Here is a 22,666-nt window from a genome sequence, read left to right on the forward strand (position 1 = left end):
TTTGGCTCAGGTCATGATCCTGGGGTCCTGGGCTCACTGCAGGAAATCTGCTTCTCCCTCTGCCTATGCCTCTACTTCTCTCTCTGTGTCTCTCATGAATAAATAAATAAAATCTTTGAAAAAAATGTTTTAAAAGAACCCTCCCTCAGCTGATCCAGTTGCATACTATTTTCCATGTGTGAAATCAGAAAAGTAATTTTAGTTATCAATATCCAAGGAGAGGAAAGATGGGCAAATTTTAAGGCATATTGTTGATTACAGTACAAATAAGTCAAAATATTTGGGAAACCTATTAAGCAATTGTCATTCAAATGTTATGAAATACTATTACCCTTTTACTCAGATCATAATAGGGAAAAAGTAAATACAACCTTAATGCCCAAGGCTGGAGAAAAGTTAAGCAAACTAAGTCTGGAATATATTATTTCACATAAGGAATAATATTACCTCTAAAATCATTTGCCAAGAACGTAACCAGTAAGTTGTTCATGTTAGAAGAAACATGCCAAATATAAAAGTGCAGAAACTATGTAAAATATATATATTGAAAATAAAGATCATAGTTAACACTCAAAGAGACCATGGGGAGCTACATGTGGGTATCAAATAAAAGGGGCTTCCCCCCCCCGTGCTTATTAATGTATTTTCAATACTTTTATGAGGGTATATTCAAGACAATATATTTAATTGATTAAAATAAGAAGGGGAAAATAGTAAGAATACATCCCCTCACAATTTCCCACTTGTTATTCTCTCTCTCTTTTTTTTTTTTTTTACAAATTTATTTCCCACTTGTTATTCTCAAGCTGTGACTTATTCTATTGCTATGGTCCCTCTATGGATCCTTACATAGAACCACTGATTCCAATAACCAGGTTAAATTTCTTGCCAATGCTGCCACATGGACATTTATTTACTACACATTCTCCCCAATGCCTGCCCACCTTGTACAAGGCTGGGTTTAACTAGTGCACACTGATAGGCAGCTTCTAACTTTCTGAGGCAGCCATTCCATTTTTTTAAAAGATTTTATTTATTTATTCATGAGAGACACAGAAAGACAGGCAGAGACACAGAAAGAAGGAGATGCAGGCTCCCAACATGGAGCCCGATGCAGGACTCAATCCCAGGACCCTGGGATCAAGCCCTGAGCCAAAGGCAGATGTTCAACCACTGAGCCACCCAGGTGTCCCTTTTCCATTTAAAAAAAAAATTTATAAAAAAAAATAAATAAAAATAAATAAAAATAAAAAAAAATTATGTTTTAAAGATTTTATTTATTGAGAGAGAGAGAATGCAAGCAGGAGGAGCAGCAGGAGAGAGAGAATCCTAAGCAGACTCCATAGGGAAGCATGGAGCCCAAAGCGAGGCTAGATCCCATGACCCCAAGATCACCATTGCAGCCAAAATAAAGAGTCAGGAGCTCAACCAACTGCGCCACCCAGACACCCCAGCTATTCCATTTGTGTTTTAATGATATCAATGATCTCCAGCTTAATCTGCAGCCCCGAGGCCTCTGGGAGAGGCTCACCAACCTACCAGTGGTCAGGAGACTGTTCCATGTCCAACAAGGTCCCCTCTCCCCCTGGATATTTAGACCTACAGCTGTGCTACTCGAGGTTCTGACCAGGAATCAGATTTGTCCTGGCTCAGGCTGGTTGCTTGTTTTTCCTTCTTTAGGGAATAATACAAATCAGCTCTATTTGGCTGTCATTAATGTTCCCCTTTTCATTCTTCTTTTTATGTGCGTACATACATAGACGCAAAGGGCACAAGGGAGGAGGCATAGCAGTTTCTCATTTTTATATATGTTTTCGAGTCTTTACAACATAAGAGCACTGTAGACCTATACATATATATACTTAACATTCAAAAAACGTTATTAAAGATTGCTAAATAAGTGGTATGACCACAGAGTTCAATGTTTTAAATATCATATATAAAAGCATGAGGTCTAATTAAAAGGAGCCAAGAGGGGCAGGTGGCTCAGTGATTTAGCACCGCCTTCAGCCCAGGGTGTGATCCTGGAGACCCGGGATTGAGTCCCATGTCAGGCTCCCTGCATGGAGCCTGCTTCTCCCTCTGCCTGTGTCTCTGCCTCTCTCTGTGTGTGTGTCTCTCATGAATAAATAAATAAAATCTTTAAAAAAAAAAAAGAGCCAAGAGATGAAAGAAATATTATCCTGGTAGGTTCTTCACTGACCTACAGCTATAATACCAAACCCCCTTCAGCCACCCCTTTCAACATGCGTCCCAAGAAGCATGTGTAGATGGAGGGTGGGGAGGTCAGTATACTTATTTTTATTATTTATTATTTACTTATTTACTTATTTATGATTATATACTGACTTTCTTATTTGTTGTCTAGATATTGGAACACTAAAAAGGATGCCCACCTATTAGAATATGTGGCCAGATGCCTTTTCAAGACTAGAAGTAATATCCCAATTTCAGCTTAAATATTCCAAAACCCAAGGACACTTTCCACACCTCTCCTTGGTGAGCCTCTCAATTAATAACAAAAACTTTCTTCCCCCCAGGAGGCCAGTAGGCAGACCTGCTTGGAGTGAGAAATACTGAAAGGTCTCTAATGATTTCTACAAGGATGGCTTTTCTTTCAGGTTCAGGAAAGGCAAACTTTCCTGCAGGAGCAATCTCTAGCTTCTTAGAGCTAACGATGCATTCCGCAGTTCTTATCCTCATGGGAACGTTTCACTCTTTGTGTCACGGTTTGTAGCAAACAGCATCACTGGGTTACACAGAAGAGGAGAAAAGCAGGAAGAGAGGTGGTTCCATTAACTGTTTAAATCAGGCTTTCTCCTTTTCACTTCACTGTGATTAGAGCAGAGAGCTGGCTGGTGTGACGCGTGCAACCCCACACCCCTTATTTTACCCATATTTGTGATTCAGGAAAGGTTGAGCAGAATAACTGTTTTGGCTCCCATGGATCACTTTTTTTTTTTTCCCATGGATCACTTTTAAGACAGGGTAGCACACCTGGAGTTAAAGAGATACAAAACTTACTCTGTTACAATAAATGATCCTTAAATAGCCATAGAGTAAAACCTTATCAGTCTTTGGTTTACTGTGGTGTGGTGAAGAGGCAGACGCAGTGACTAAGTGAACTCCTCTAACAGGGCTCGGTATGCAGTGGTAACTGGAACCTATTATTTATGTCTAGAACAATGACCCTCTGGGTGTTGAGTTGAGGGAAATGAGGGAAACACAGAAACAGTGTTTACAAGATGATCACCAGTTCACAAAGCTCTCCAGTACGTGGTTTGAACGTGTCAGGGCATGTCGTGCCCCTGTTCAAATTTCTTCAGTAGATACTCATTACCTACAAATAATAAACTGCAAATCAGAATCATCTGTGGACATTTGAAAAACCAAACATGCAGGCAGCCCAGGTGACTCAGTGGTTTAGCGCCACCTTCGACTCAGGGCATGATCCTGGAGACCCGGGATCGAGTCCCACGTCGGGCTCCCTGCATGGAGCCTGCTTCTCCCTCTGCCTGTGTCTCTGCCTCTCTCTTTCTCTGTGTGTGTGTGTGTCTCTCATGAATAAATAAATAAAATATTTTAAAAAATTTTTTAAAAATGCTCAAGTCCTCTTCCTGAAGATTCTAATTCAATGGTCCTGGGATCTAAGTGTGAACATTATTTTTAGAAAAGCTTTCCAGATGATTAAAATGCACAGGGTTGAGGACTACCAATTTACAAGAGGAGGTCTCAAGCCTTCTATACTATATACAAGCCTCAGTTCCCGTAGCCCTCCACCTCACATATCACCTTCCAACACCACCAAACCACTAGCAGTTCCCTATAAACTGTCTCTGAGCCTTTGTGCCGCCCCCCCCCCCCGCCCTCGTTGTGAGTATGACAGATTAGCCACCATCCAGGTTGTGGTTCAAATGAGGCTTTCTTCCCTAACATTTCCAGAAACACAAAAGATACAGAGAAGGGGATCTAAGCAGACCAGTACAGAAAATCATCAAATAACAAAAGAAGAAAACAAGAGAAGAATAGGGAAACAAAGGGTTGCAAGACAGCCAGAAAATAATTAATAAAATGCCAATAAGAGCATATTTATCAATAATCACTTTAAATGTACATGAACTAAATTCTCCAATCAAAGACACGGGGTGTCTGAATAATCTAAAAAGACTCACTTCAGAAGTAAAGACACATAAAGATGAAAAGGGAAAGAACGGCAAAGGATATTCCATGCAAATGGAAATAAAAAGAAAACTCAGTAGCTATACTTACATCAGGCAAAATAGACTTTAAGGCAAAGACTATAATAAGAGACAAGGAAAATTACTATATAATGATAAAGAAGTCAATCTAACAAGAGATATAATATGTATAAATATTTATGTACCCAGCATAGGGGCACCTACATACATAAAACAAATACTAACAGACTAAAAGAAGAAATAGGCAGCAATACAGTAACAGGGGATTTTAATGCCTCCTTTTGTCAGTGGCTAGATCATTCAGACAGAAAATCAATAAGGAAACATTGGCCTTAAATGACAAGCTAGACTAGATGGATTTAACATTCCCAGGCTGGCGCACGCCAGGCTGCCCTTGCACACACCTTATTCTGGCAATCACATTTATCACAATAAAGTTATTTGTTTGCCCATCTCGTTACTGAACTGTAAGCTCCTGGAGGACAAACATCATTCTTTTTCTTCTTTATATCCTGCTGTCAAGCAAAATACCTGTCATGTGATGGGTACTCAATCGATTTTCGGTGAATGAACTAATAAATGCATAATGTAAAGGTAATATAGCCAAAAGTATGATAAACAACACTGCTGGCATTATTTTGTTGAGCAAAAGAAATCTTGAATAAACAAAAATTGAATTGTTATTCAATTAAATTCTCCATAATGTGCCTGGGCAGCCCGGGTGGCTCAGCGATTTAGCGCTGCCTTCAACCCAGGGCATGATCCTGGAGACCTGGGATCCAGTCCCACGTCGGGCTCCCTGCATGGAGCCTGCTTCTCCCTCTGCCTGTGTCTCTGCCTCTCTCTCCCTGTGTCCCTCATGAATAAATAAATAAAATCTAAAAAAAAAAATTCTCCATAACGTGCCTTGGGTTCTAAAAGTTACTTAATAATCCTCAAGCACACTAGAAGGAAAAGTCTTGGTTATCTCTGACTTGGTTAGAAGCAATGCTGCTTCCATCTTATGTCTAGAATTCATTTCAAGGGGACTCATATGACTTCAATTCTAGTCTTAGACATTGCTGAAAGAAATCTCTGAAAGAAACTGGCAGGAGAGTTGGCAAGACAAAGATACATTATATATGCAGTTTAAGGTTTTCTGAATAGCATTTTGCTAAGCTACAAGCTTACAGGATTTAAAATATGACTCAGAACACCAACTATGATGCCAACATTTTTATTTTTAGATTTTTAAGCAGAGAATATGGCTATAAATTCAACCTACTCAGTCTACAAATCCTTTAAACTTCCTCCTCGAGAACAGAAAAGGACTTGGCATTTCTCCGGGTATTATTTTATTTGCATATATAGCGATGCTGGTAAAATTTTGGTAACTAAAGAAGAATTAATAACTGAAGCTCTAAATGATTCCCATGATTACTGCTTAAGTTGGCAAAATATCCTTAAGCAAAGAAGACACTTGCTCATGGAAATGTGCATGGGTGGATTGTTCAGTTTTTTTCACAACGGTATGCTTGCTTGTAGTTATATCTGTGTTCTCAGACAAGTGCCAAGGGGGCAATAACAGAAGGACCACAATTTTGAGAGGCAAAATGGGACCACAGAAAATTCAATGGCATGGTAAAAATATTTCATCCCTCATACCAAGTGTGCTTTGCTGTTTGACACTTTAGCTTTTCATGATCCTATTTCTTATTTTTTAAAAATTTGATTATTATTGAAGTATAATTTATATACTACCCCTGTTAGATGTACAGTTGGATGAGTTTGGACAAATGAATTTACACCACCTCAAGCAACATATACAACACTTTCTCACCAAAAAATGACCTCCTGCAGTCAACTCTTACTCACTTGCCCCTCTGATTTCCAACACTATCAATTAGTTTTGTCTGTTCTAGAGCTTCAGATAAATAGAATTGTGCAGAATATGCTCTTTTTGTGTCTGTTTCTTCCTTTCAACCTGTTTTTGAGTTTCAGCCACAGAGTATCAGCAATCCCTTCATTGCTGAGTAGTATTCCATTGCATAAATATACCACAAGTTATCTGTTCATCAATTGAGGAACATATGAACTATTGCCAGCTTTTAGTTTTTATAATAAAGCTATAATGACATTCAGATATAGGCCTTTCTCTTGGGCAAATGTACAGGAGCAGAACTGTTAAGCCAGCCATGTCTCCTGACCTCTCCAGTTGTGCTCCATATCCTAGTCAACACTCGGTATTGTCAGTCTTCTTTTTTTTTTTTTTAGATTTTATTTACTTATTCATGAGAGACACACACAGAGAGAGGCAGAGACATAGGCAGAGGGAAAAGCAGACTTCCCACGAGAAGCCCAATGCAGGACTCGATCCTGGGACTCGATTCCGGGACTCCAAATCATGACCTGAGCAGAAGGCAGATGATCAACCGCTGAGCCACCCAGGCGTCCCGGTATTGTCAGTTTTTAAAATTTTAATCATGCTGGTGGGTACAGGTATACCTCACTGTGGTTTCATCTACAAGGTATGAAATGTGTCTCCTTCATCATTCAAGCTTTTCCTCCTCCTATAGAACACTGGCAATTTTTATCATATTTTATTATGATATAATAAAAGATCACTGGGTTAGTTTCTGGAATCTTGAATTTTATCACCAACTTTGTCACTAAATAGTTGCATAAATGCCATAAAAACTATCTACCCTGACCTCATTCTTACCCCTAACTCTTAAACAGTTAAGTCAGCCTAAATGAGACTTAAATTCTTGTTCTAAATAAAAATGAGCATAAATTAGTTTTATCAAAAGCAATATATCCCTTTCATAATAGTTAAGTATTATTTTTGCATAATGTCCCCCCAGGTTTTTTTTTAAAGATTTTATTTATTTATGCATGAGAGACACACAGAGAGAGGCAGAGACACAGGTTGTGGGGAACCCGATGTGGAACTCGATCCCAGGACCCTGGGATCACGATCTGAGCCAAAGGCAGATGCTAAACCACTGAGCCACCCAGGAGCCCAATGTCCCAAAGTTTTCAAAGAGAACTTCTATCTACCCCAATGCCAGAGGAATAATTATCTTCAAAATACCACACATTTAAAAAAAAAGGAATAAGAATTCATCAGAAAGGAGACTGCATTCAATGTAAGGCTCCCTCTTTTGCCTGGTGCTACAAAGCTGGTTTGCTAAATCAGTTAACCTTCCCTTTCATAGTCCTCTGAGATTAATTTCCAAATTGCTTTTAAAAACCTTTCTGATTCAAAAAATACAAATAATCACCTGTGATCACTGAAGTTTTACACACCAAGCTTTAAATTGCATTTTGTGACTCAATTAGCAAATCATTGGATTCATTGGCCATTTAACCTTATGTACATCAATTTTTCTTTACTACTTATTGTGAAGCTTCATATATCTAGCAACTTATAGAAATCAAGCAAATTCCAAAAGTTAGTTCTCATCTTTTGTGTTTCCATAAGGCAAGGTAAGGCTAAAGCGAAGGTGAAGACAGAGTTAATGATAAAAGCAGGAAAATGTCATACATTCTTTATGAGGAAACTTAAGGAGTTGGAAGAAAGGATAAACAGTGATCAAAGGTGAGGGGAAAATGCATGGCAAAACACTAAAGGAAATGAGTTTTCAGTCCGAAGAAATATGTACTAAAAGAAAAACATTGCAAATAAAACATCGTGTTCAGGGAGATATAGTGGGAAGAACACAACACTTTTTACCTTCAATTCCCATCTAAGCAAACAAATTAGGAATTGCCTACCCAAGATTCAGATTACACTTAACAAAGGTTTCCCATATCTTGTTTGTTCTAAAGATATCTCAGAATATGCCAGCAGAGACAGAATAAACCCTTTATTGCTGACAGCAAAAAAGACAGGGGCTTCAGTGGGAGGTCTATTTCAATATGAATGAGACAAGTTGAGTTGCAGCTAAAAAAAGATCACATCATTTATTTAAAAAATATATATTTATACAGTATACTTCCAAAGGCCTTTTCCCCCTCGAGGTGAAAAGGAAAATAATCCACCTGCCATCAGTTCAGTTGATCATTAACCTTTCCTGGGTCACTAACCTCTTTAAAAGTCTAATGAAAGTTAGGATGCAATCTTTCCAGAAAAACAATCCTAAGGCTTTGCAGAGCCCCACGTGGTTCAGCTCCGTGAAAGGCCCTCTGTGGAGCCTTGAAGGGTTTAGGGACCCCGGGCTTAAATGAAGTGCCCCTGATTAAATAAATTTGTCAGTGTGCTTTCTGCTGCCAATAATTCAAATCGAATCTGTATCCAAAAAAGAGGAAAGCAAACCTCTCCTAATCCAAACCCCCAATATAATACACAGTAGAATCTGAAGATGATTTTTTATTTTTATTTCTTATGCTCTTTTATGTTTTTATATTTTGAGTGTATGACTGTTTTATTTTTTAATATATATTTTTTATTGAAGTTCGATTTTGCCAACATATAGTATAACACCCAGTGCTCATCCCATCAAGTGCCCCCCTCAGTGCCCGTCACCCGGTTACCCCAACCCCTGCCCACCTCCCCTTCCTCTACCCCTTGTTCATTTCCCAGAGTTAGGAATCTCTCATGTTTTGTTACCCTCCCTAATTTTTCCCACAAAGATGCTTTTTTAAATTCCAAAAATTATTGAATATTCACTTATGAAGTGTATGTTCAGAAGTAGAAAGTGAGCTATAGGGATGCTCCCCAACATCCATTCCCTAATCATTGCCCCTCCAACATCAGAGTCAGACAACAAGTATGAATAGTCATTTGAGTGGGTGATGTCAGTGCCTTCCATTTCTAGAATAGTTTTATTCTAAAAGGAGGAATTCATTATGGGGCACAGAGGGAGGAGAGTAAATGGCTAGAAAAATGTATGGGAACAAACTGATGTGATTTAATTTTGAGACATTCAGAAATATAAGTGAAAAAGAAGGATAATTTGAGAACTCTGGCTTGTAAGGCAGGTGTCTGTGGCAAATAAAATAACAACCCCCAAATATACCCACAGCCTGATCCCTGGAACCAGTGAATGTTACCTTATATGGCAAAATGGACTTTAGAGACATGATTAAAGTACAGCTCTGGAGATGGGGAGGTCATCCAGGATTATTCATGTAGGGCCAATGCAAGGACAGAGTCCTTATAAGAGAGAGGCAGGCGATCTGTGAGTAGCCTGCAATATGATGAGATGTGATGATGGAAAATAAGATGTGACATGGGACCATGGGCCAAAGAATGCAGGTGGTCTGGAAAAGTTGGAGAAAGCAAATAAGTAGACTTTCCACAAGAACCTCCAGAAGGAACACAGCCCTGTTGACAAGCTGATTTTAGACTTCTGACCTCTAGTACTGTAAGTGAATCGATCTGCATCATTTGAAACCACAAAACTCAACAGTTTAGTTTTGTGACAGCAGCACTAGGAAACAAGCATGCTCTCCATCTGTTTTTTTTTTAAATGTCAAGGAAACAAAGGGAGGTATGAAACAGCATATGAAAAGTATTTTCTAATGAATAAATACCTCCATCAACAAGGTTAAGAATAGTTCAAATCTGGCCTTGAGCCAGCAACACATGGGGAAGTTATGTGATATAAGGAAAAACACTGGACTAGGAGTTAGAAAATTTGGGTTTTCATCCTCACTCTTCTGTGTACAGCTATGTGTCATCAGGCAAGCACACCTCTTTGAGTCTCAGTGACTGATTTTTAAAATGAAACCTGGAGACTACACAAATTATAACAATAACTACACAATTTAACAAAGGCCAAAGAACCTTCTCTAGTGACTAATTCTAACCGGTGGCCTGTTTTCCCATTACTTAGTGGTTACATGTCTCATCTTAATCCTTATATCACCCTGTGAGGTTGTCCACACATTTCCTATTTTAACCTTAAAGAAGTCATGTCCTTTGCCCACCATCTTGGGGATCTGAATGTAGGTCTGTCTGACTGGAGACCACCTTATTCTCCACTGTACTGTGCTGCCTTTCCAAGCAAAGGTGCACACTGTGGGCCTAGGGACCTGAGACAGGTTGGTACACAAGAGCTAGAGAAGACCACCAATACCAACCAGGATCATGGATATGCTTAAGAAAATAAAAGAAAATCGGAGAGTGGTCAGGAGACTAAATTATATCCAAGCATTTTAAATGCTGGACATGAACTTCTGGGATCACTTTTTTTTTTAAGATTTTATTTATTTATTCATGAGACACACAGAGAGAAAGAGAGGCAGAGACACAGCAGAGGGAGAAGCAGGCTCCATGCAGGGAGCCCGATGTGGGACTTGATCCCAGGACTCCAGGATCAGACCCTGGACTGAAGGCGCTGCTAAATCCCAGAGCCACCTGGGCTACCCCTGGGATCACTTTTTTTTTTTTTTTGGTGGTGGGGGCAGGGGGGGGAATCACTTTTTAAAACAAAAACATTTCATGACACAAAGGGGCCTTAGAGGGCAGACATCTTACTGTTCTCTGAGGTAGAATGCTATATTCCAAACCAATGAACTTTTCCTTCACATTCAGATTCCACACTGGGCCTATGCTGCTGCAGGAGCTCCAGTCTTCACGGTTCATGGGAGGAGAATGGAAAGCCTGCGGCCCAAAATAGTTTAATAAGGTCAGCAATGATTCATGGAGTAATAACAAGCCAAGCAGGCACAGGCCTGCAGAACTGAGGCGCAGCTGAGAGGGGGTTTCACAGCCCAAGGTTACAATCGAGAATACAGAGGACATTCATTACACATTTTCAAGGAGGGAAAGATCATTAGTATCACCTGCAAACTCCCAAAAATGAAGTCAAATATGAGGTAATTCAGCCTGACAATTTATTAACACTGTCCTAGAGTTCAAATGCAACAGACCCATAAAGGTAAAAAGCAACCATGTAAACAAAAGCTCTTGAGACTGTCTTCTCTCTCAAAGGCTCTGATTTAGTCCCAAAATTTGCTAAATGAATTTTATGTGCATAACTATCTTATGTCGAGGAATAGTTTAAAAGAAGCAGAACATGTAAATAAGAACAAAAATACTCAGAAAACTGTAAAGAGATCTACATTCATAGGCCAGCCTAAAAACCCAAACTTGAATAACCCCACAACATAGAACACTTAGGTCATTAATGATGTTTCTGATCATACTCCTGTTCCCAAGGAAAACTAAGAGTTGAGCAAAAGTTTAAGCATGCTTAAACTTAAGCGTGCAAAGAAAAAGAAAATTTGCTTTTCCATAATTAATCTACCTTAAATTCCAGTTGAGGCAAGTATTTGCATATGCTCCCAGTTCTCTTCTGAAGTCAACATTTACATAATTAGTTATTAGACAAATAAACAGATGGTTAATTCACAAAGTTAATCACTATCTGCTTTTGCTATCAGAATTTTGTATTCCAGCCAAAGAGGGAGTCAAATATACCTATGCAAAGATACATACAAGAGTTACATACGGCCTAAATTGAAAGGGTAAAACAATAAACACAAAGAAGATTCACTGGCATTACAGTGGTTTAGTCTAGAAATAGCTCTGTGGATAAAACGAGAAAAGCAAAGTTTATAAGAAGGAAGAGACAGAATGTGATGAAGCTGATGAGAAAAGGCAGGCCATATGTGTAACTGCGCTAAAATGGGACTGGGAGAGAAAGTCAATTTTCTCAGCTGGAGTTGAAAGTAAGAGTTTAGAAGTCATGGGAAATACGGTCATGTGAGAGCAGTTTTTTTTACAGGTGAAAAGGTAAATTTCACAACTTCAATGAAGGTCCCATGAAAATCACCAATATCAATGACCTCAATGCTTTTTTTATTCAAATATTAGTTAGATAACCACAGGATGCTCAACACTGATCTCACCAACAAGTGTGAGTCTTTGCTGGAGAAGCAATAATCTTTTCATTATATTCCTTTCATGTATGTGAGTTAATGACAAATTACAGAGTTCCTGGGATCAAGAAAAAAATTGCCAATAATAGAGGTGAAATGAAAACAATTGTCAAAAAACTGCAACAAAAAAATACCTTCATTAATTATTAGAGCATATGATATCTGCTGAGCCAAAATGGAAAACAACAACCCTCATTTCACAAGTGCTTTGCCAAAAATATATCTATCTTTTCCCTCTCAGCCACTCAGGAGTAGCAAAAAGTACATTATGGTTTCCATAAGCTTGTGTCCAGGCTGGTCTTCTGAAAATCAGATTGAAAATCAGAATGAACAGGGGTGTCTGACTGCCTCTGCCCATAGAGCATGCAACTCTTCATCTTGGGGTCATGAGTTCAAGCCTCACAGTGGACATAGGGCTTACTTGAAAAAAAAAAATCAGGATAAAAAGAACACCAGGAAAATTTAATTACTCAGATGGCTTTATCCTTAAAATAAAGACTGTAAAACTGAGTTTACCATACAGCTTACCTTTGAGAGAATCTTCTAGAAATAGTTCGCCCTTAAAAAAACAATGTAATGACCTATGTTTTAGTTAGGCTGCACTTTCATTTAGATCTTCTATTCCTTGGGCTTTGGGCAGATGGAAAAGCCAGAAATTAGAATTTTGCTGAAATGCCCTCTTCCTGGGAGAGTTGATTTTCCCCACTGCACAGGTTTGTCTCACTTTATGTAATGTGTGATCCTGAAAATTGCATGTAGTCATTGAAAAATGATTTCAAGAACCCTGTAGTAGCTTTTTCTTTTTTAAGATAAGACACCTTGAATGATACATACATGGTTGCTTGCATCGTATACAAGCATAAAGCTGTTTATGAGTAAAAACTCCAGAAAATGAATAGAGAATTGGTTATATAAGCTATTATATATCTATACAGTAACCTATAAGACTTCCAGTAAAATAATAAAACAGGCATGAAGATTTTTATTAACTTAAAAAAAATAATTATGGAATCACAAGAAGTTGCCAAAACACTGTAAAGTGTTCAGTGTGTCCTTCACCTAGCTCCCACCAATGGTACTATCTTACATGTAATTAGCCAAAATCAGGAAATTACCATTGGCACAATACAATTAGCTAGACTAGAGTCTATTCTGATTTCACCAGCTTTTACATGCACTCATTTTGTGTGCATGTACGTGCACTGTATATAGTTCTATAAAATTTTATCACATATATTTTCAGGTACCCACCACAACTAAGACAGAACTGTTCCATCACCACATAGGAACTAAAATGGAGCCTTTTGCAGTACTAGTACATGTTCTCTATCTTGATCTGGGTGATGGTTATGCTGTACACTTAACATTTATGCAATTTAGAATATAATTTATGTCTGTATTTAAAAAGAATGATGATGAAGCTCTATTCATTGACATGGACAAATATTCCAAAAAGACTAAGTTTTAAAAAGTTATAAAACAGTCATTAGAAGAGGATCTTATTTTTGTATAATTATATATCCCAGTGTGCCCAGAAAAAGAAATGCCAAAACAACAAAAAAAAAAAGCACATATATTCTCAAAGAGGGAATCTTTTTTTTTTTTTTAAATCACCACTTAATTCATTCCTAGGTTTCTTCTGGTTGAAAAATTAACTTTTATATCTCCAATACAATCCTTTTTATCACTCCCCTAAAAAGCAATGTCAATCAACTTTATAATGAATGGGCCTCAGGCTACCAGTTCTAGTAAAATATGAACTTGAAAAGGCCTTCCTCCTGAAGCCCGGTGTGTTAGAAAATGTGTGAATTTTCCAAAGGAAGCTGAGACACTGAATATAGACTATTTAGGGCTAACTCTTCCTCTCACAATTTACAAAACAAAAAACAAAAAAACCCACTACATTCTTTTGATACAACCTTCAATGATCACAGACTGCAGGCTAAATATGCAAAAGGACTCTAGGGACCTCAAAATGCAGAAGACAAATATCTCGCTCTTAACAAGATCAAAACTGCAATACAACATGCCAAGCTCTTATACCACCAGCAAGAAGAAAGACAGCAGAGTAAAACATCAATTTTGTCTAGGAGCAGGAAGATGGAAGTATTCTAGCCAAAGGATGACTCTGGATCTGGGCCTTTGAAAACTTCTATTTGGGCTTCCACCAAGTGGAAAGGAATGAGGAAAGAGGAGAGAGTCATTCTAATCAGAGAAACTGCTATAGACACAGGAACTCCAAGGACCTGCTGGATGACAGGAACCCATACGACAGGGAATATTTGAAGGGAGATGATTCTAGAAACAATCTTAAATATCATGCTAGAATTTTGGTCTTCATTATCTTTTTTTTTCTTTCCTAAGTAGGCTCCACACCCAGCTTGGAGCCCAACATGGGGCTTGAACTCACAATTCTGAGACTAAGACCTGAGCTGAGATTAAAAAAAAAAAAAAAAAAAAATTGGACACTTAACCAACAGAGCCACCCAGGTACCCCTGGACTGCATTATCTCATATGTGGTAGAAAACCCAAGAATTTTTAAGCAGAACACTGGACTGGTGGCAGTGTTTAAAGTGAACTGGGATGGAGAGAATTGAAAAAAAGATAAATTACTGAGCTCTTACCAGTGTACCGGGTGAAAAATGATGAGAATCAAATAGGGGCAGAAACAGCAGGTATAACAGAGAAGGATACTAATGAATAAATTTGATTTGTACTTTTTCCAACTATATAAATGGCATCAGGCTGTATATACCCCACAATTTGACTCTTTTTGTTCAACATTATTCTTGAGATTTACCTATCACAACCCATGTAGTTCTAGGTCTTTCATTTTAAGCTCTAGAGAATTTAGTTGATTGAATACACGATCACTCATCCATATCTTGTTCATGAACATTGAAGTTCATTCCAATTTTTTGTTCTAACAAACAACAGAGTGGGGAACAGAGCATACCTACCTCCTAATACATGTATATGAGACTTTTACATATTTGGAAATAGAACTGCTGGTTTATGGACTCATAAGGTTTGAACATCTTAAACCAAACTATTTCTTGCCAAATTATTCTCTGAAGTGGTTGTTCCAAATGATATTCCCATAGGCGAAAGAGGATTTTCCATTCTACATGTGCTTACCCACACTTGATATAGTTAAACTGTTTAATTTTAACAAATCTGTGAGTGTAGAATGGATACTCTTGTCCTGGTTTTATATTATGTTTCTAGGGCCTAGGGCTATTTCCAAAGGATAATCCACGAATTAGAATGTGGTTAGTGAGGGAGAGGAAGAAAAACTATGGGGTGTGCTGCTTGGGTAACAAGCACAGAAATTCCTGTTAGCAATTACATTTAGCTGCAATGTACATACACACTCACGAAAACACACACATACACACACAAATGGTGGCCTAAATAAACAAGGACTTACTTCCCATGAAAAAAATCCAGAAGGCATTCCAAAACTGTTAGGGCAGGCAGTTCTGTGGTCACAAAGAGCCCAGCATCCTTTTATCCCAAACTTCATCTGCAAGGTCACTGGAGGGTCGAAGATGGCGTCTGAAACTCTAGTCATGATTCAAATTGGAAGGCCAGAAGTAGGAAAGAGATTTGGGCAAAAAGATCATTATCTCTCAGGGAGAGAGCTGCTTTTTTTAGCCTTCCTGGAAGTCCCACGAAAGACTCCTAGTAAGACTCACTGGCCAGCTCTTAGTCTTGGGGCCATACTTAGCCGCTAAGAAGATTAGGTAATGAGGTTTTGTTGCGTTGTTTGTGTTTGTATTTTTTAGGTAAGGTGCCTAGGAAGAAAAAAGGATTCTGTTACTAATGAGAAAGTGTCCAATGGGAGGCAAAATTCTTTGCCATAAATAAATGATATAATTTTTTTTTAAAAAACAGGCTTTTTTTTAAATTTTTATTTATTTATGATAGGCACACAGTGAGAGAGAGAGAGGCAGAGACACAGGCAGAGGGAGAAGCAGGCTCCATGCACCGGGAGCCTGACGTGGGATTCGATCCCGGGTCTCCAGGATCGCGCCCTGGGCCAAAGGCAGGCGCCAAACCACTGCGCCACCCAGGGATCCCAATAAATGATATGATTAATGAAGATACAGAACATAAGAACAGGCAAGAAGAAAGGATACAGAGTTCAAACGATAAGAGGTCAATGTAGAGATCCAGATTTAGGAATTGTCATCTTGGAGCTGTAAGATATAATCATGGGAATGACTAAACTCTGGAAAAACCACTGATCAAGAAAAAGACATGGTGAGGTGACTGCAAAAGGAAAGACAAGATTTAACAGGAAGAAAGAAAGATCAATGAAGGGAATCAACATATAGAAAGAGAATATTCAAGAAGGAAGATAATCAGTGCTTTTAACTCAAAGCAAAGTCTTTGAGGACTGAGGAGGCAGGTGTATAAGCTACTAGTAATGACGTCTTCAGTAGCCACTCTACCAGGCTTCTTTGTTGGTAATAAAATTCCAGTTTTGTTCAGCTACTGTCAACTTATGTACTTGAGAGGAGCCTGAGCCCCTCCCCAACGCCAGGCTAGAAACCTAGATCATTCCAAATCTATCAGGAAATCCCATCACCCTGCCATAGATTGGCTTAGGCAAAGGCATGCGGTGCAATCCTGGCCAGTGGGGGTCCAGGGTCAGTTTGAAGAGGAAATACAGGGCAGCCCGGGTAGCCCATCAGTTTAGCGCTGCCTTTAGCTCAGGGCCTGATCCTGGAGACCTGGGATTGAGTCCCATGTCAGGCTCCCTGCATGGAGCCTGCTTCTCCCTCTGCCTGTGTCTCTGCCTCTCTCTCTCTCTCTCTCTCTCTCTCTCTCTCTGTGTGTGTGTGTGTGTGTCTCTCATGAATAAATAAATAAAAACTTAAAAAAAAAAAAGAAGAAGAGGAAATACAGCTAACTAACATGTTATGAATGGGAATGGCAGGGAGGAAAGACTAAAGAAACCCCATCTTAAAGACACTATCAAGCCATTAAATTAAGCTAATCTAGAACTGTCTTACTTCCAGACTTCTTTTATGTAGATGTCTCTCTTCTTAGAGATGAGAGAGACAGACACAGAGAGAGAGAGAGAGAGAGACAGAGAGAGAGAGAACGAGTGCCCACGCACAAGCTGGGAGAGGCAGAAAGCAAAGGGAGAGAGAGAGAATCTTTTTTTTTTTAATTTTTATTTACTTAGGATAGTCACAGAGAGATAGAGAGAAGCAGAGACATAGGCAGAGGGAGAAGCAGGCTCCATGCACCGGGAGCCTGATGTGGGATTCGATCCTGGGTCTCCAGGATCGCGCCCTGGGCAAAAGGCAGACGCCAATCCGCTGCGCCACCCAGGGATCCCAGAGAGAGAATCTTAAGCAGGCTCCACACCTAGGGCAGAGCAGAGGTGGGCTCCATTTGATGACCCTCAGATCATCACCTGAGAAATCAAGAGTCCTTAACAGACTGAGCGACCCAGGCATCCCTATGTAGCCTCTAATTTAAGCCTCTTGTGTTTGGGTTTTCTGTAATTTCAGCCAAAACCATACTAATTGATAAAATAATCAACAGTATCAAAAGTTATAGACAGGCAAGATGGCTTCAGGAGGCCTTGGGACATGGGATTTAGAATGGAATGACAGACACAGTTCCATCACTGAGAAGGGGAAACATCAACAACTCCGAGGGCTGTGCATCGGCAAGTTGGATGAATCACTTCTCATTGACCTCTGCTTCTGGATAAGACAAGGACAAGTTCAAATGCTGAGAATGAGGTGGTGGAAGAAAGTTGCCTCCCTGAAGAGAATAATAAAGGTTTGGAATAGCTGCTCCAGAAAATGGGAAAGAGTACAAACTTTGGATCAGCAAAAAGATTTCAAGTAGCACCAAGGGTTCTGTTAACCTTAAGACCATACATTTGTTAGGGAGTCAGTGATCAGTCACAGAGTGAGTACAGAGATTGAAGAGGCTGTGGGGTTGATTCAGAGGTGGAAAAAGAGATGATAAGTACTTCGGCAGAAGATCCTCAGTGACAGATCATCAAAGTCATTGACCACACTGCCCAGGCGCACCAGGGAAAAAGTGAAGGTGGAGGGGAAGTAAAGGCCAGAGACAGACAGAAAACAGGGTGGATATCAAGGAAATAAATTCAGAGTCTGAAGAACAGATTTAGTGCAAGAAGCAGATGACAAAGTGGGCACTCTAGCAGAGGGAAAGGTAACTCAGAAGCCAGAGTCCTCAGGTGTGATTGGGGGGTGGAGGGGTTGTGAGGTAGGGTGGAAAGGAAGGTCACTGACATCAAGGACACGGGGCACAGTGAATGTGGATGCCAGATTCATCCCCCAGAAGGGCACATCACAAGCCAGGAGCTCAAAGGAAGTCAGGAGTTGGCTACAGAGTGGGAGCTGACACCACCCAAAACCACTCTTCGCATTTCTTCTCATTTATGAACACTTTTGGCATCCAAAAATTTCTTAAGAACTCTACTAGCCTGCACAATAGTCTCAGGCAGATAACCTTTAGATATAGATATAGATACAGATATAGATATAGATAGAGATAGAGAAAATCTATATATATATAAATTAAAGGTAGCCCTGAGCCCTGGGAAAATCCTAGAAAACCCGGTCTATTATCAGACAACTCCTCCTAATGAGGTCTTTCCTTCTACCAATTTAAAACACCCTTCAGGAATGAAATAAGATAATTCCATTTAAGAGATTTCTTAATGTTTCTGCTTCCAGCATTTCCCTTTTTTCTGATCCCACTGCCACCTGCCAGGCTTAGGCAGAAATTACCGCTTTTTGTCTACAACAGCTCCTACCCAGCTTGCCGATCACGGGGTGCTCCCCATTCAAACCACTCCATACACACTTACCAAGCCCATCCACCTAGAGCATCTCTCTGATCACCTCACTCCTCCTTGCAGATGCCTGCAGTGACTCCTCACTGCCCAGGGCTTCAGCTTTCAAGTTGAGCTCTTACAGCCTCTACATCCCATGAGAGGCGTGCAAGTGCTCCCACCATGAAAATCGAGAGATGCAATCTGTTCTCAAATTGCAGAAAGAAACAAAATTAGAGGTAACAGATACTTTTCCTCCATGTTAAGCTTCTCTCTTTTTTATGCTTTCTTAACTTTTGACACTGCCTCCCTCTTGTCCACATTACTACCTAATGGAAGAAATATCTAATCTAACATAATATCTTTAGTTACTTGAAACATAACACATCATTTTGTGGAATGCTTTTCCTTTTTTCTTTAAGATTTTTATTTATTTATTTTATTTATTTATTTATTTGAGAGAAAGCAATGAGAGAGCAAGAGAGACAGACAACGAGCATGAGCTAGGGGAAGGGGCAGAAGAGGGAAAAGTATAATACCCACTAAGCAGGGAGCCCGATGAAGGGCTCAATCGCAGGACCCCAGAATCATGACTTGAGATGAAGGCAGACACTTAGCCGACTGAGCCACCCAGGCACCCATCATGGAATTCTTCTCTGTGCAAATCTTGTGAACAAATGATACACAAAATAAAGTCCACCTATGTAGGGCTGGTTTTCGAGGCCCTCCTCAGTTCTGATCCAACCTTCCTTTCCAGCCTTACCTCTCACACTTTTGTCTACTTATCTTAAATGCAAAGCAAGCTGGACTGGCTTCACAGTTATTTGTATACACAGTGATCTCTCCAAGGACGTAAGGCTGAATCTTGCTCACATTTCCCTACGTCACACATAACACAGCATGTAGGAAGCAGCTTTGCTCTGCAGGCCCTCTGCTCATCTGCTTCATATACTTTGGGCACCACCAGAAGTGTATGTTGAGTCCACCTGACTCGAGTAAATTTACCTTAAAAATCTCAAGATGTTATTTCATGAAACTTTACAAAGAAATCAATGGATTACTTGAAAAGAACAGAACTTGCAGAGTATAGAATATACCAAATGTATTAGTCAGTCTAAGTACAGGCGTTCTCATATACAGCAATAATGAATACAGAGTTCAAAATAAAGCTAAGACCTTTAGAAACACCTGGGTGGCTCAGCGGTTGAGCACCTGCCTTTGGCCCAGGGTGTGATCCCGTGGTCCCGGGATTGAGTCTCACATCAGGCTCCCTGCATGGAGCCTACTTCTCCCTCTGCCTGTGTCTCTGCCTCTCTTCCTCTCTCTCTCTTTGTGTCTCTCATGAATAAATAAATAAAATCTTAAAAAAAAAAAAAAGCTAAGACCTTTAAAAAGTGAGGGGGGAGCCTGGGTGCTCGGTTAAACGTCTGCTTTCGGTTCAAATCATGATCCTGGGATCCTGGGATCAAGCTCCAGGTCGGGCTCTCTGCTCAGCTCCCTGCTTCTCCCTCTGCCTCTGCCTGCTGCTTCTCCTGCTCGTTCTCTCTCTCTCTCTCAAATAAATAAAACCTTTAATTTTTTTTTAAAATAAAAATAAAAAATAAATTTAAAAAATAAAGCTAGGAGCCACCCCCCACCCCAACACAGCATTAAATCCATGTGAAGCCATGGGTGACTAAATTCATGACAGTCCAGCTCCTACCCGGGCACTTCATTCTTTTGTTTCTTGGATTTAGATCCTTTAGATCTTCTCTGTCCCATGATGATCCACATATTCCATGCTGCTGGTCATCAGAATAGGAACATCCTGGTATTGGGTCTTATTTAGTTAGCAAGAGAAAATTCCAAGTCCCTGAAATGTGAAATTAGGACAAATGCAAAGTACAAAAGTTTCTGTGTTTCTATGACAATGGCCATTTCTCGCCCTGTTAGGTCCAAGTCTTTGGTCCCCTGGCTGAAACCTTTGAGGCCAGAAATATGTAGAATTGTTTTTGTTCTTAATTTTAGAAAGGTAACATGGTACATATGTCATATAATAATAGCTCCAGCAGGACCTGGAGCAGCGTCTCAGAGAAAAATACATTAACATTTCTGTAGCAAAATGTATGAACACCCCTATTAATTGGAACAAAAGCCATAAATAGCCTTCTGTCAGTTCAGGGCCGACTTTGCCTTCAAATGAGCTACAAAAATACCAAACCAAACCAAACCAAAACTTGTTGCTCTTCAGATTTCACAACTCTAAAAAGAGACTGAATTACAAATAACTGCAATGCTGAGCTTAAGAAGGTGACCACTGCTGTTGTTCCTTCTGCAACGATACGATATTATGGGAACACCTGCCTGAAAAGGCCATCCTATCAGCAGCTCCAAAGAGAACAAAGCCTGAGGGGCTGCAAGAAACATCCAGGTCAGATGCAAGCTCAGGTTTTCCCCCATAACTTACAAATTTCCTCAATTTATTATTTCAAGTGCCATATATCACGAATTCCTTATTATAATTATCTTGACTGTGGCGGCACAGGGTTTTAGGATTCAACCAATTTATGCCACGTCCATAAACTGCACCATACACAATTCTATGTGGCAATGTTCATGCTGAAGGATCTGCCTCTCGTTCCCCAGTGCACTGGGTCAGACCACACCAATTCACGACACAGTGAGCTGCACGAGAATGCTTCTGCCACAGAGGCAGCTTTATGTATTTGCTTACTCATCCTATAAGTTTAAGGAACAGAGAGGAAACATTTCAGTCTGTTCATTCATTTGGCCATTTCATTCCAAAACAAAAATCACCAAAAAAGGACTCTAGCTTCTAAACTGGCTCCTCTCCACCGAAGATTATTGAGCAGGAGGACAGGCTCATTTAGAACTTCCTAGGACTCCACTTCCCAGCCCCTTGGCAACTGGCATTTAGTAATCAGCAAACTCATCAGCAGAAAGTTTAAAAAAAAAAAAAAAAAAAAAAAAAACAAGAAATGAAATGTGCCAGAAAAAAATGGGGCATATGCAGACCCAGAGATGTAAATAAAGTAGTTTGAGTACACATTTGTGGAAATGCATGACCAAAGAAAACAGCCTGAAGGCTATAAAAATAGTTATCAAGTGTTTATGTCAGGTTTGTCTCATTATTTATGTATGATGTCAATTTGCATTTATACAGATCAGGTTTCAGCATAAAGGCACACCTGTATTTGGCATAGTTTGGAGGAAACATAGCCCAATACTAAAACAAAAACAAAGATCAAACTCAGTCCTCTGAGCAAGATGTCACAAATTCCCTCCCAGGCTCCCTCCACGTTTCTCTAAAGTCTTCAAAGTCTGCAATTGAGACAACAGAGTTCTTTTTCTCTTAGAAGATTAGAGATTTCTATTTCTAATAAATAGAAAATGTCAGTTATATGCTCATTCTCTTTCAATGGTAATATGAATTCCATAAGTTGCTGGGATGGAGCTTGGGATTTGCTAGGTACAGGGAGCCACAGGATCTGTTCCTTTTGGAAGACCTATCCATAGTGATACCTAAAAATGCCATTCCTCATCTCTACCTTCCAAATCACCCTTGCAAATTCACAACAAGAAATGTATCACCTCAAGTCTCATCTCTGCAGCTTCTATATTTGCTTTTGTGGAAATTTTAACAACCTAAATAAATACATACTTTTCCAAGAAGGCCATTAAACTAGGTAAGATCAGGGTTAATACTATAAATCTATATCTATGCATATCTCCAAGGAAACTCATCTAATATTAGAGCCATGCTAA

General features: G+C 39.5%; 1 protein-coding gene across 6 annotated transcripts in view; it reads right to left on the reverse strand.

Moving 5' to 3' along the window:
- The window catches only part of OSBPL3 (oxysterol binding protein like 3), a 178,977-nt gene that overhangs the window by 121,156 nt on the left and 35,155 nt on the right, over positions 1-22,666 (reverse strand). The window contains exon 2 of one of the 6 annotated variants that reach the window (XM_055314540.1): positions 15,500-15,635. The exons of 4 other annotated variants lie outside the window; for them this stretch is intronic. The gene's annotated coding sequence lies outside the window, so the exon portion shown is untranslated. Of the gene's footprint in view, positions 1-10,662; positions 10,681-15,499; positions 15,636-22,666 lie in introns of those variants that run through there. One more of the 6 variants, XM_055314542.1, reaches the window with a different exon arrangement.

The sequence above is a fragment of the Nyctereutes procyonoides genome, unplaced genomic scaffold (assembly GCF_905146905.1).
Source record: "Nyctereutes procyonoides isolate TBG_1078 unplaced genomic scaffold, NYPRO_anot_genome, whole genome shotgun sequence".
NCBI classification, from domain to species: Eukaryota; Metazoa; Chordata; class Mammalia; order Carnivora; family Canidae; genus Nyctereutes; species Nyctereutes procyonoides.